Raw genomic sequence first — 15,693 nt, forward strand, 5'->3', positions numbered from 1 at the left:
CCGAGTGGAAATGGGAGCATGTCACAATGGATTTTGTTATAGGTCTTCTGAGGACTCAATAGGGTAGTGACGTCATTTGGGTGGTAGTCGACCGATTGACCAAATCAACGCACTTTGTGCCGATGTGCACTAGTGACTCGGTAGAATATCTAGCCGACCTTCATGTTACGGAAATAGTGAGGTTGCACGAGGTCCCTATAACGATTGTTTCAGATAGAGATCTACATCTTACGACTTGTTTGTGGCAAAGCCTACAGAATACCTTGGGCACAAGATTGAGTTTTAGCACCGCGTATTACCCTCAGACTAACAAGCAGTCAAAGCGCACCATTCAGATTCTAGAGGATATGCTTCGGGGTTGTGTTCTTGACTTTAAGGGGTCGTGGAAGAGACAATTGCCCTTAGTGGAGTTTGCCTATAACAACAGCTTTAAATTGAGTATTGGTATGGCACCGTTTGAGGCCTTGTATGGCTGACCGTGTAGATCACCTGTGTGTTGGGCCGAGGTGGGTGATACACCTATGATAGGTCATGAGTTACTCCGGGAAACAACAAAAAAGATTGCACATATTCGTAAGAGGTTGGTTACGGCTCAGAGTCGTCAAAAGAGTTATGCCGACCACAAGAGGAGACTGTTATCCTTTGAGGTAGGAGTTCATGTCTTCTTGAAGATATCACCTAGACAGGGCTTGATGAGGTTTGGGAAGAGTGGAAAGTTATCTCCTAGATTTATCAGGCCTTTAAGATCCTAGAGCGGATTGGAGAGGTAGCTTATCGCTTGGCCTTACCGCCACAGCTTTCCGGGATTCACGACATGTTTCATATTTGTATGCTCCGAAAGTATGAGCTGAATCCATCACACATGTTGGACTAGACCGAGTTAGAGATAGATGAGGATGCCTCATATGAGGAGAGACCGGTGAGAGTCTTGGATTCTCGAGACCGAGTCTTGTGAAGAAAGACAATTCCTTTGGTGAAAGTGTTATGGAAACATCATAAGGTTGAGGAAGCAACTTAGGAACGTAAGTTGGAAGTCAGTGAGAAGTATCCGAACCTATTTGTTGGTACTTGAGCATGTTTTGAGAATTTTGTTTTGTTAATGTAATGTAAACATCTTATATGTTTTGGAAATGTGAATTGTATATTCAGTATTGAGAACTTGTTTATCATGTTGATATGAATGACTGACCAATGGATGGGTCATCGTAATGAGATTAGTTGATTATCATTGTTGTAATTAGTTTAAACTTGGTTTTAATTTCAAGGACGAAATTCATTAAGGGAGAAGATTATAGCGATTCTGGTTTGGACCTGAACCATTTGATGTTTTGGATCCGGGTTTCATTTCCTTGTATAGTAATTTATGTCTCATATCCCTTATACCTCTTTGAGCTTGGTTTTTTGGGTTGTATTGGTTGCATTTGGAACATGTTGGTACCTTGTTTTTCAAAAACCTTGTTGCCTAGAATTTTGTTTCTACACTCGAGTGCCACATATTGCGCTCGAGCGGTCTTTGTGGACTCTCAGTACTTTTGCAGGTCTGGAAAACTACTAGGACTTCGTATTCTTCGCTCAAGTGAAGATTCTTGCACTCGAGCGGTCTTAACTCGAGTGGCCCTTATCGTGCTCAAGCGTCGGTCTTTTGTTTGTAAAATTAATGGGAGTTTGTATTTCACACTCGAGGAGCGACAACTTCTTGGACTCGAGCGGTCACATCTTTTGTGTCTTATGCTTGAGCGTCACTTCTTACACTCGAGCGAACTGCGCGTATATCAGTCCGTAAAAATCACTTTTTACATCACTTTTTCATTTCACTCTCTCTAAACTTTCTAAAAACTCTAGATGTACACACGCTTTCTCTCTAAAACTCACATTCTCTCTTCTAAAACACCTGGATTCATTAATTTCTCTACCCTATTCCCTTTGAGAATAAGGTAGAACTCACTTAAAGCTTCATTTTCATCCGAACAAAGTTGGGTTTCGGCGTTGTTGAAGTTTTGTCACTCTCTCTCTCTCTCGTCTTCTAAGCTTGAGGTAGGGATTCTTCACACTCTTGTATGAGTTTTACTTTAGTTATTTTCTATTTCAAAAGATTATTGTTGTTTGGGGGTTTTTGGTAAAATCTAGGGTTTGAAATCACAATGAAAAATAGGGATTTTCAAATAGTTTCTTAGAAAAGCTTGAGGGTATGAAATAGGAGTTGATATATGTTGAAATGGGGTATTTCCTACATTAAAATTGATTTTCAAAGAGAAAGGGGTTCTGCCCTAAAATGTGAATGTTTGAGGTTGTAAAGAGAAAATGAAAATGATGTTGAGAATTATGAAACTACAGTTATATTGATGATGATGGCGGAGTTAGATATGTATTATCACTCTCATCTTGAGATTTTGAAAAAGTGTATCTTTAATGAAATTTATTTATTAATTTAGAGATATCTGTTTTGAGCTATCGATAGAGGATAGTTATGAGTGTTGTAGAAATTACATGAGAATTAGGTCAATTAAAACTAAATTTCTCATCCATGTGCATCGAACATTGTTGCTCATTTAATACATTGAAAATGTATATGATTTTGAGAAAAATGGGTGAACATGGGAAAGAGGTGTGTATCACCAAATCAAGTTAGCTTGTGTGTCTAGGGTGAAAGTCCCGAAAAACGTACGTATACATAGGTGTCAGTTCCAACAGACGAAATATCCATAAAATGGCAATAGTAGCGCTTGTATAGGCTACGTTTACATAGATTCCGTTTGACGATTTTCCACGAACAAAATATCCGTGAAAGGTTGTACTGGTTTGAAATTTTCCCCTGTTCTCTATCGTAAAGAGGCATGTTTTGAGAATTGTGATAGAAACCTAGTATAGCACAACTTTTGAAAAAGGATATAAATGTTTTGGTACTGGCATTGCATATGCATAAAACCTTATGGCTTCGTTAAGATTTATACATTGTGTTGTAGTGTTTCTACTAGGCTTTGGCTCACCCTATGTAGGAAAAACCATTTTCAGGTGCTGGTGATATGCCTCCACCAAGGACTTAGCTTGGGAGAACTGTGGAGTTGAAGGTTCAATGTCGTTATTTTGTATTTAATTTTGTATAAGTCTAGGCCTTTTGTCTAGATTGAGCTTAAGACTCACTTTTGATATACCCAAGCATTGGCTTGGAAAGATGTAAGCCTTTAGGGCATATGATTATCTGTTTAGCTTTCATTTCTTTACACTATCTTGTAACACATACTGTAAAGTCAAGATGTACTGTTTGTGAACGTATATCACATGTGTCACCTTTTGTATATCAAACTCTGATTAATAGAAGATTATCAATTCATTTACATTGCTATTTATTGGTTATTCTGAGATGTGTATATTGTGTTTATTTCGGGGCGTTACACACGTGGACATCCACAAAAAAATCTGAAGATTCTTTTACCAAGTGATTATCCATGTTCTTCCTGTTCACAAGGGAAATTAATTATCAAAGCATCACCCACAAAAATAATTGTTGAATCTCCATCATTTTTGCAAAAGAATTCAAGGAAATATATGTGGACTCATACACCCTTCTTGTGGACCATTTCGTTATTTATGATTTTAATAGATGCATCAACCTAATAGTCACATGTTTGTTTACTTTCTATGCGTAATGTTGCATTTGACAGACTCTTTGCTCAAATAATTAGATTGCAAGCACATTTTTCAAACCATCCCATCAAGACAATTCATCTTGATAATGCCAGTTAATTTACATCCCAAGCATTTTGATAATTATTGCATGTCCATTGGTATTGATATTGAACACCATGTTGCACACACTCATACCTAAAATGGTTTAGCTAAATCTTTCATTAAGAAACTTCAGTTGATTACTTGGTCTTTGCTTATGAAAAGTAAATTACCTATTTCAACATAAGGTCATGCTATATTGCATGCAACATCTTTGATTCATGTCAGACCAACTGTATTTAGTCAACCACCAAATGTTAGTCACCTTAGAGTGTTTGGTTGCACAGTTTATGTTTCTATTGCACCTCCAAAGCGTACTAAGATGGGTCCACAACATAGGCTTAGAATTTGTATTGGTTTTGATTCTCCATCAATCATTAGATATCTAGAACCTTTAACTGGTGATATGTCTAAGGCACGATTTGAGGATTGTCATTTTGATAAAACAATTTTTCCATTATTAAGGGGAGATAAGTCGCAACCTGAAGCTCGACGGGAAATCACTTAGAATACTTCGACGTTATCTCATCTTGATCCTCGTACTAATTAATGTGAACTAGAAGTTCAAAGGATCATTCATTTCCAAAGTATTGCAAATCAGTTACCGAATGCGTTCACCGATGCAAAAAATGTGACAAAATCTTACATACTAGCAGCTAATACCCCAGCAAGAATTGATGTTCCTATCTGACAATTAGTGGGTATAGTAGCAAATGAGTCTAAGGCAAGCCAGAAGCTTGGAAGACCTATCGGTGCAAAAGACAAAATTCCTTGAAAGAGGAAAGCTCAAGAACGAACAGTTGGTACTCTAGAAGAAACCACAAATAGATCTCTTGGAGATATCATACCCATAAATGAAAGCACCCCTGAAGAGGTTAGAACCACAAAATAGGCTATAGCAAGTCTATCCAAATCTCTTGTTTATGAACCTCCAAAAGAGAAATCTCCTGAAGAATTATTCCTTAAGGTACTTGAAGATAATGAGATCTCAATACATTATATGAGCACATGAGAAGTTTAGGATAGAAATTAAATTGTTGTCGACAACATATTTTTGTTTAAAGTTGCTCTTGACATTACCAGAAGTAATGCTAAAAACATTATCAAAAGTGATAATGACAATGAACCACAAACTATCGAGGAATGTCGACAGAGAAATGATTGGTCAATGTGGAAAGATGCAATACAAGCAGAGTTAAACTCACTTACAAAACGTGAAGTATTTGGACCTGTAGTCCAAACCCCTGAAGGGATACAGTTTGTGGGATATCAATGGGTATTTGTTCGAAAACGAAATGAGCAAAATGAAATTGTAAGATATAAAGCACGACTTGTTGCGTAAGGTTTCTCGAAGAGATCTGGTATTGATTATAAGGAAACATATTCACCCCGTAATTGATGCAATTACATTCAAATTTTTTATTAGCTTGGTAATCACAGAAAATTAAAATATGCGTTTAATGGATGTACTTACAATATATTTATATGGATCACTAGATAGTGATATATATATATGAAACTCTCTGAAGGATTTAAGATGCCAGAGCATCTAATTCAAAACCCATAAGTGTTTATTCAATCAAGTTACAAAGATCTCTATCCTGGTTGAAATAATCCTAACGCATGTAGTATAATCGACTCAGTGTATATCTATTGAAAGAATGATATGTGAATGATCCAACTTGTCCATACATTTTTATTAAGAAATTAGAATCCAAATTTGCAGTTGTTGCAGTATATGTTGATGATTTAAATCTTGTAGGCACTCCAAAAGAGCTTACAAAAATTGTAGAATATTTAAAGAAGGAATTTGAAATGAAAGATCTTAGAAAAATAAAATTTTGCCTCAGCCTGCAGATCGAATATTTGCTAAATGAGATTCTTGTACATCAATCCATATATATAGAAAAAGTCTTGAAGAACTTTTATATGGATAAAGTTCATCCTTTGAGTACTCATATGGTTGTTCGATCTCTTGATGCGAAAAAGGATTTTTTTTTTTTTGACCTTAAGAAGATAATAAAGAACTTTTTGGTCCTGAAGTACCATATCTTAGTGCAATTGGTGCTCTCATGTATCTTGTAAATTGTACCAGGCCTGATATTGCATTCGCTGTCAATTTATTAGCATGATATAGTTTTGCACTAACCCAAAGGCATTGTAATGGAGTAAAGCAAATATTACGTTATCTTCGTGGAACAACTGATATGAGTTTATTTTATTCAAATGAATCAAAGTTGCAGTTAATTGGATATGCAGATATTGGATATCTTTCTGATCCACATAAAGCCAATTCACAAACAAGATATATTTTTGCCTATGGGTATACTGCTATATCTTGGCAATCAGTAAAACAAACATTGAATGTTACTTCTTCAAATCACTCAAAGATACTTGTAATTCATGAAGCAAGTTGAGAATCTATTTGGCTTAGATCCATGATCCATCATATTCAAGAAAGATGTGGATTGTCATTAACAAAAATAGTCCAACCATATTATATGAAGATAATGTTGTGTATATCACACAGATCAAAGGAAGCTATATCAAAAGTGACAGGACTAAACACATTTCGCCAAAATTCTTTTACACACATGAGCTCCAGAAGAATAATGATATTGATGTTTAACAAATATGGTCAAGTGATAATCTGGCAGATCTATTTACCAAAGCACTGCTGACTACAACATTTAAGAAGTTGGTACATAATATTAGGATGTGTCGACATAAAGACCTATTATGCAGTATTGAGGGGGAGTCATCAATTTTAGTAGATTTATAGATTGTACTTTTTTCATTTGTTTAAGGTTTTTTCCGACTAGATTTTTCTTAGTAGGGTTTTAATGAGGCAATCTAAACAAATTACATACAAGAATATTATACTCTTTTTCCTTCACCAAAGATTTTTTCCCACTAGGTTTTCTATGGTAAGGTTTTAATGAAGCATATTCTTAATAAATGGTTATCCAAGGAGGAGTGTTGTGAAATATTTGGATAGCTATCAAAAGAGATGTAATTGGAATTCGAATGAGTTTTGGTCCAAAGTGTAAATAGGAAAAAGTTTTACCAATGGGAAGTATGATATGCCATGTGGAAGGTTTTATCACCGATAAATAGGTGAGTTTGCATGGTAATGATGATATACAAAAATTGTGCATTACATATGTGATCTTTTATTTTCTCTTCCATTGTGACTATTCTTTATTTATTTTCTTTAATTTTATAATAACTTTTATGATTTATGGACTACATTTATTTTGAGTATGGTCTATATTAAATTAATGCTTGGGAACATAATAAAATAGTCAAAAAGTCGCTATTAAAATGTCAACTGTACTCTTTATTTTTCTGCATATATTTTCATAAAAAGTTAAAAAATCAAAATCAACTAAAATAATTAATTCTCATAATAATCCTAAATTTACACCATATAAAATTCAGGGATACTTTAATTTTATCCATAATTTTTACTTTAAAAGTAGAAATATTGAGAATGTATATGATCTATAGATATAATTCGCATATATTTTCTAATAATTTTCATGAATATGTAATATAAGTTTTTATGAATATGTAATATGGGTCTGGTAAACTTCTGCGTTTCTCCTAATCTTGGTACTCCCACGCTGAGCTTTTTTATTGTGGCGCAACGTTAACGCAGTGAAAATTTGGTTGTCTCCTTTTTCTTGGTAATGACTGATTTATAAACCTGCAAAGCTACAAGAAAAAAAAAATTAAAGAACATAAAAATAAATAAATAAATTAATTATTCTTACAGTTCTTTCATATTTTTACCAAAAAATTATTTTGATATCTTCTATTTTAATTGTAACCATTAATCATTACTCTATAAATTAAATTGCATTGTCTCCCATTTGTTTATCTAATTTTAATAAGGATGATAAAATTGAAATGTGATCTGTATGACATTTTTTCTCTTCTCACTGACACTCCAATTCTTTGACCAAAATTCGACAGCGGTTCCCAATCCTTTTCACCAAAATCTCCATTTTAAACCCTCCACAAGGGTGGTAAGTGTAATTAGATCAAAAGATATATATATATATATATATACTCCCAGCCTTAAACTATTATCATGACATGGCCCATTTGGGAGTCTTAAAAGGCCTTCTCTTCTATTGCTTCAATTGATGTGTGTTGTTTTTTTCCATGCTAAAGGGTCAATCTTTAATGCATTTCAATTATTCACAACAACCCAAGAAAATTTCACACTTGCATGTGCACATTATTCAAAATGATTACTAATGGGGCATGTTAAATTGATGAACATTGACAAAGAACAAAAAAAATATGGAAAATGCTAGAGGTTCCAAATTTTCTACTAAATAAATGACCAAATGTCTTATATGGGTGTGGGGCCTACAAAATTGCGGACCCCACACCTATGTGAGACATTTGATCATTTGTTTGGTAGAAAATTTGGTGTCCCTAGCATTACCCAAAAAATATATTCATAACAAGTGTTTCAGGATACCAGAAAATTATTAAAAGAAACAAAATATAGACACTTTTCATCAACTTCATAAAAATTTTCATTGAATTTAATTTTTATTTTATTGAACTTTTTTACTATTTTTAAAATATTTTTTACACAAATGTACGAGCACGAAATAATTTTTCTCGTATGATCCTTCGAGTTTGCAATCGTATGGCGAGTCGTTCTTTCTGTGTCTCGCCGAGCAGACTAACTCGGTTTATACTAACCCTGCCAACCTGCTTTGGCCGAGATAACCATCTCGGTCTTGAAAAATTTGTTGGTCAAACCTGTCAACCTGCTTTGGCCAAGGTAACCATCATCCCGGCCAAAGAGTTCAAAAAATTTTGTTGGTCATACCTACAAACCTGCTTTGACCGAGGTAACCATCATCCCAGTCAAAGAGTTCAAAAAATTTTGTTGGTCATACCTGCCAACCTGCTTTGGCCGAGGTAACCATCATCCCGGCCAAAGAGTTCAAAAAATTTTGTTAGTCATACCTGCCAACCTGCTTTGGCTGAGGTAACCATCATCCCGGCTAAAAAGTTCAAAAAATTTTGTTGGTCATACCTGGCAACTTGCTTTGGCCGAGGTAACCATCATCCCGGGCAAAGAGTTCCAAAAATTTTGTTAAAGAAAAGGCCAATGTGGTCTCGAATTAAAATTAAAAAGACCTTAGAAGTCTTCTTAAACAAAAATTAAAAAGAAAGAAATGTAAGCAAATGGGATTAAACTTTGGATTATGGTATTTTGATCCAAAAAATTTCATTTCAATACATGAGAATGCAATATATTATTAAATTGCAAACTCAATACTTGTTAAATTATCACATCGTTATGAAATTTTTAACATCTCCCTTAATTATTTTTTATTTTAAAAAATTATTGATTTTGCTTTTTAACTGGCATTAATAGGAAATAGAGATCTCCATAAGAAGGGGGGGAAAGAAAAAGAAAAAAAAAAAAGCATGAATTGCAAGTCTGCAATAATCAGTTTTTCTTTTCATTTTCTTCTGGTTTTAAATTTCAATTAACGTTTGGCAATTATTTTTGTGTAGTTTGAGTTTTGGTGTTGTAAAAAAGTATTTAGTCATATATTGTCAGTTAAATTTTCTTCTTCTTTTTTTTCTTTTTTTTTTTTAAATTCAAGACTTGCCTTTTAGTAGAGTTTTGACTATACACTAAGAAAATTCAATTTGATTTGAAGAACCCTAACTTTTTGATTCCTCACAACAGTTTTTAGAACATTTTTAAAAGTATTCTAGCTATCAAATCTTCATATACAAAATCATGTGATCACTAAAATTATCACATAATATTGAATTTTCTTTAAATGTGATTTTTTAGGCTGTTTAGAAAATTTTATTTGCAACTTAAAAAGAGTTAGTTTTTTTTTAAAAAAAAAGCATCCCAAACTCAACTTTAAAAAAATAATTTGAGCTTTTTATGCAGAAAACCTGCAAAATTTTACCACTCCCTAACTTTTCAAAGTACAACTACTAGTTGGACAACTAATGGTGAACCTCACCAAATAGTAGTTTGTATTATTATATATTACACAAGATACTTTCAAGCAAAAATTTTAAAAAAAAATTAAATATTTTAAATAAATTATAATAAAACTTAATAGTTTTAATTGAAATATTTATCATCATCTTAACAATTTTAGAAAGAAAAAAAATAAAAATTGAAATATTCATCATCATCATCTTAACAGTATTGACAAAATTTAAAAATTAAAAAATAATAATAATATTTTTTTTAAAAAAAAGTATCAAAATTGGGTTAGAATAAAGTAAACTCACGCCATGTACTTCGGGGAGAATTTTGTTTCTAATCTTATTTTTATATATGACATTAAACTTCATGTTGAAAAGATGATAATGATACATGATAAGATAGATTATTACTACAACAAATCCTTGTTCGCACTGCAAAAATATTTCAAAATAATCTAGAATTTAGCAAAATGCTTGCTTCGATGGTTATTTAAAATTATAATGATTTGTGAAATACTTAGATAAAAATTGAAATTAGGATAGTATTAGGGAATTGTTCACTTAAAATGAGCTGAAAGGGTCAATTCTTGCCAAAAATAAATGTTGATTATTTATATAGATTGTAATTATGGACTATTCTTTGTGGTAGATTTGTAGATATATATTGTTGGACATTAATTATCCAGTTTAATGTAATTGTTCAATTTAATTGCTCAAGTTAATGTGATTGACTCTACTTATTAGCCAATATATACATATATATATATATAGATATACATATTCTAAAAATTTAGGTGAGTGATATTATTTATCTCAATCAGGGTTTTTGGTTTAGTACTTGTGTATACCACTCTTTGTGCTGCAAGATTTTGGATTCAACCAAGTAAAATTTGAAACTCTTTATGGTGGTATTTTTTTATCCCCCATTGTTAGGGTTGTATGTAACTAGTAGTTGTTAGGTTTAAGTTGGGCTTGGGCCTGGCGATTGTTGACTTTTTAGTTATTATTAAACTAGTGGTCTATTTTATGTAATATCTCTCATATTTGTATTTATTCTCCCATCAGTTGAAAAAATATATATATATTTATATATTTCAAATCAAGATAAAGAAGGATTGCGATACAATAAAGTGTTAGTTCTAAGATATATAGTCTAAATGATCAACTAGTATATCTATTGAATATGAAATTCCATGTCATGTCTCAATCCCATAAAATAAATGCCCCTTAATGCTCAAACTTTTGACAAATTTCAATTTGCAAGGTATCCTGAATTCTACTCTTTTTTTTTCTCTTTTTTTGGAGGGGGAGGGAATTATTGACGAGTCTTATTTGAGAGATGTGTGGCCTATTTAGTCTCATAACTTTTTGTTTATACCCAAAAATCCTATAGCGTTTTTCTTCTTATTTGCCTTCGTTCTTCTCTGTCTCTTTCTCTTCTTGATTTTCGGCGATCAACAATGGGCAATCACATCTTACTTCTTCTCTTTCTCTTTTTGATATATAGTCACCGACAATCGATGACCACCATCGATTGGGGTTTGTCGGCAACCACTGACTCCTTACTTCACTTTCACCGACGGCGAAGGAGATGAATAGATCTACTCAAATCTAATGTAGATATATTCAGATCTTCATCAGATCTGAATAGATCTACATCATATCTGGCTAAATCTAAATCCAAAAATAGTTACTGGGGTACAATTCTCTCTCTATATCTGTCTCTCTTTCGATCTCTCAATTTTTCTATATTTTCTCTGCTACACACTTCACTTTTCCTAATTTAAGGGAGAAAATTTTTAAATTCTGAACAAGTTATTTTCGAGTTTTAATTACAGGAGATGAAAATTTTAAAATTTTACAATTTCAATTTTTTTTTCTTTTCTAAAATGAATCGTATTTTAAAACTACAAAATTTTACAGTTTGATAACATGTTTTTCAATTTGATTAATAAGGATAAATGCTTGATAGATTTTTGTTTTGAAACTATAACATTTTATAATTTCAAAACTTGTTTTTTAGTTTGATCAATATTAGAGATTATTTGCTTAAATCCTACAAAAACTAAAAAATAACATATGTTTTTTTTTTTTTTCTTATTGTTGTTGTTTGTTGTTGTTGTTATGTTTTTATTTTTTTTTCCCTTCTAGTTTATCAATATTAATTTAACACATTTTTCTATGTTTTTTCTTTTATTTCTCCATTTATTCGTTCTTTTTCCGGTAATATTCTAAACATTCCAGTGAGTTTCCAACGATATTTTTAATGTCCAATGAACGTTCTGGACATTCCGGCGACTACCAATAACGTTCAAAACACTCCAGCGAACATTCGGCGATACTTTGGCGACTTCCCAATGGTGTTAAACATTCTGGAAGTCTCTGGTAACCGTCCGACGAAAATCCGACAGTAATAGAATGTAGCAGCGTCTATATAAAAAAAATTAAAAAAAGAAAAGCATTTTTTGATAACAATTAAAAAATGTGTATGACTAATTGGTACAAGTGTTTTATTTTGGAGTTAGATGGGTTTTAAACTTTATATATAGGACTTACCGATAAATTTCTCATTTTTCTTAGAAAGAAATAATCACAATCATATGTGTGTGGACCAATAACTGGTGTTAAGCCCATTAAAAAAATTAAAAATTAAAATAGATATTTATATATATCAAATGGATCAAAAATTTAAATCTTATCATTTTTCGTCTAATAACAAGGTCTTATGTGGATGATTTTGCAACAATCTATAAATAAGCAATTTATTTGTTATAAATTGTCATAGCACCTCTCTATTTTTCTATATATCCTTTTGTAAAAAATCAAAAATTTACTAAATGAATAATTGCATACACTTTATTATTGGATGGACTTTTGAAGCTTATTTACTTTATATAAATTCAAATTTTAAAAAAAAAATTATATTCAATTGTTATTGGGCTTAAGTAATTTTGTGTAATTTTACTATCCATTCCTTTTTAATGTCAACATTGTTCACTATAGGAAAAATGAGATTTAATGGCGTTTTTTTAAACGTCACTTTTCTTAATTTTTAACGACATTTTATAACCGTCGCATATTTTTTTAATGAAAACGGCACCGTTTTATAATTGAAGGCGTTTAAAAGCGCCTCCAGATGCTGTGGGTTCACGCGCTACCTCCATGCTCTTTTTGAAACCCTTATTTTGATTCTGTGCGAGAAAAACTCTGAATGTTACAACTCTCTCTCTCAACCCTTATACGCACATATCTCTCTCTCTCTCTCTCTCTCTCTCTCTCTCTCAACCCTTATACGCACATTGAAGCTCCATCTGCACTGGCGATTTCGAAGCTTTAGATCGATTTCGAAGCTCCATCGCCACCAATATCTGCTCTCTCTCTCGATTTAGATCTACTAAGCTTCATTTTTCCAAATTTCGAGGTAGCAAGCTCCACCATGTCTCTCTCTCTAGATCTATGAAATCAATAGAGAGATTTATGAAATCAACGTTTGAAGGCATTCTTACTTGATCCTCATTTGCAGAGATTTAGTGATTTCAAAGCGATTTCGATTTCGAAGTTCCATCGCCACCACCATCTGCACCAGAAAAGGAAGAAGGTTTGCCTCCTGCACTATTGGGTAGCTGCAATGACCATGCAAAACAACTTCATGCTTCACCTTCAAGTTCCTCTTCAAATCTATTATTTCTCCTTTTTCTTTATTTACTATTTTTTTAATTATTTTTTATCATGACTTTGAAGCTGTTCAGTGTTTATATTTTATAGGGTTAATACTTTCATTTATCTTATGCTCCTGAAAGTTGTCTTTTGTATGACCATTGGAGTATTGATCTCTTCTTTATAAAGTGTAATATGCTGAATTTTTGCTGGTTGAATTAAGTCCTGGAGCTGAACACATATTTGACATGTATATGATTGGGTTAGGAAATGCTAACCTCAATCTAGTCTTTGTTTTTGGGGTCTGCCCTAATTGAATCTTCAAAACTGAGCCATCCCATCCCCAAAAAATGAGGAAGCAAAAACAAAAACCAGTGCCTGTTCAGTGCAGGCCATATGTCCAATTAGAAAACAAACAGAAGACAGTCATTAGGCTTTTGTGGTGGGCATTATGTTGTATTAAAAGCCATCTATTGTTGGTAAGTTTGTTAGTTCAATGTCAGGTTTTTCCAGTTGTAGTATTAATTAGAATCTAGAGTCATAACAACACCTTATAAGTGATATAATGTTTATACTGTTTCTTTTTGGATTATTGTACATTACTTAGTGGTTAGTCAGTAGTACGTACAGCCATAAATCATTCTTTAGGGGTGGGCATTAGATAAATATTCAAAAGCTAATATCTGGTGGTGTATTGGGATCAAGTTCTAACAGAGTGCACAATGTGATCTATCATTTACGTTTTTGGATGGAATGATAGCTTCACATGATATGGAAGCATATCTGCAATGTAGCGATAGCCAACATTTGCAGTGTAGTTAATGTTCTTAAAGAATTGTGGAAATCATATTTTATTGTAATTTGTTTTTGTTTTTAAATTTTGGGGTTTTTAAGTTCTGATTTGATATAAAATTTAAAAAATCTGATTGATTGAGATGGATAATCTGTTTTTAAATAGGGTATGGAACAACATACCCTCCGCCTGGGTGCCCCTCAGCGCCACTGGCACCGCCATACGAAGGGTACCCTCCACAGCTAGCAGGGTATCCATACCTAGCGCCACCACAGCCAGGATATCAAAGGTTACTTCAATCAAGGGTACCCTCCTCCACCACCACCACCACCACCCCCTCAACATGAAATTGGGAATTGACATATGGTTTTGCATTGTTGCTGATACTGTATTTATTTTCTCCTTGATCCCTAAGAGATGTTTACTCTAGCTTTTGATGGTAGCAAAGCAACAATGAATGAAATGGAGAAGCACACTTCACTCTGCAGTCATTAGCACTTTTTGTTTCGCCAATTGAAATCTAGAGTAGGACATGACAAGTATCATTCATATGACAAGTAGGACATAACATCCATGTGGTCATTAGACTTCCATTGGATTCAGTTCTTCTAAATGCATGAGTGCTTCAAAATTGTTTGAATATCTTAAGTATCATTCATACAACTGTGTCTCCCTCGTATTTTTTGTTTCAGTCTATTTTTCTTGGGAGTTGTTGGTAATTGCAATCATTTATGTTGTGTTTGGATCATAGATTTGGATAGAGATTTGTGAAAATGAAAAGGAAAAGGTGTTTGCCTTATGCTGTGTTTGAATCATGGATTGGAAAGGGAAATGGAGAAAAAATTTAGCTTATATTTCTTTCACATTTTCCTCACCTTTTCCCTTTTTCCTTTCCAAATCCATGATCCAAACATAGCCCTAGAATTTTGTTAAAGATCCTTTTCAATCTGGATAAGCCACTTTTATATGATGATTGACAATCACATAATAATTTGATTTTTTTTTCCACCTGCAGTTTGGCTGCGCTTTGTTGCTGCTGTCTGATGGAGGAATGCATCTACTAAGCCACTATGAACTTTACATGATGTATGTGGGGTGTCCTCTGGTAATTCTTTATGTGAGGTCCTTGTAATTTCTGCTCTCTGTATCTGTTATCTTCTCCATGTTTTCTCGAATATGTGCCTCTTCTCTTGTTGTTAAAGAGGTTTTATTATGAGGCATGTGTGCCTATTTGAATTATTGGTTGTGGACGTTTGGATTGTTTCCTGACGTTTGGATTATTATGAGGCATATTGACTATTTTTGTTAAGATGGTTGGCTATATGAAAAATTACTTTGTAGATTCTGATGAGTAGGAGTTAGATCAAATGGCCACTGAATTTGTTTATGCTAAGAGAGCATTATTTATTTAATTTTACATGATTCTCATCTGTGTTTATATTGTCTTTGGGTATGTCCTTTCTTTATATGTATTTAGTGCTTCTTGGTATGTGATAAATCTTCTTGTTAGTGCTTCTTCAAGT

Source organism: Camellia sinensis, chromosome 1, assembly GCF_055761805.1.
Source record: "Camellia sinensis isolate YWXY chromosome 1, ASM5576180v1, whole genome shotgun sequence".
Taxonomy (NCBI): domain Eukaryota; kingdom Viridiplantae; phylum Streptophyta; class Magnoliopsida; order Ericales; family Theaceae; genus Camellia; species Camellia sinensis.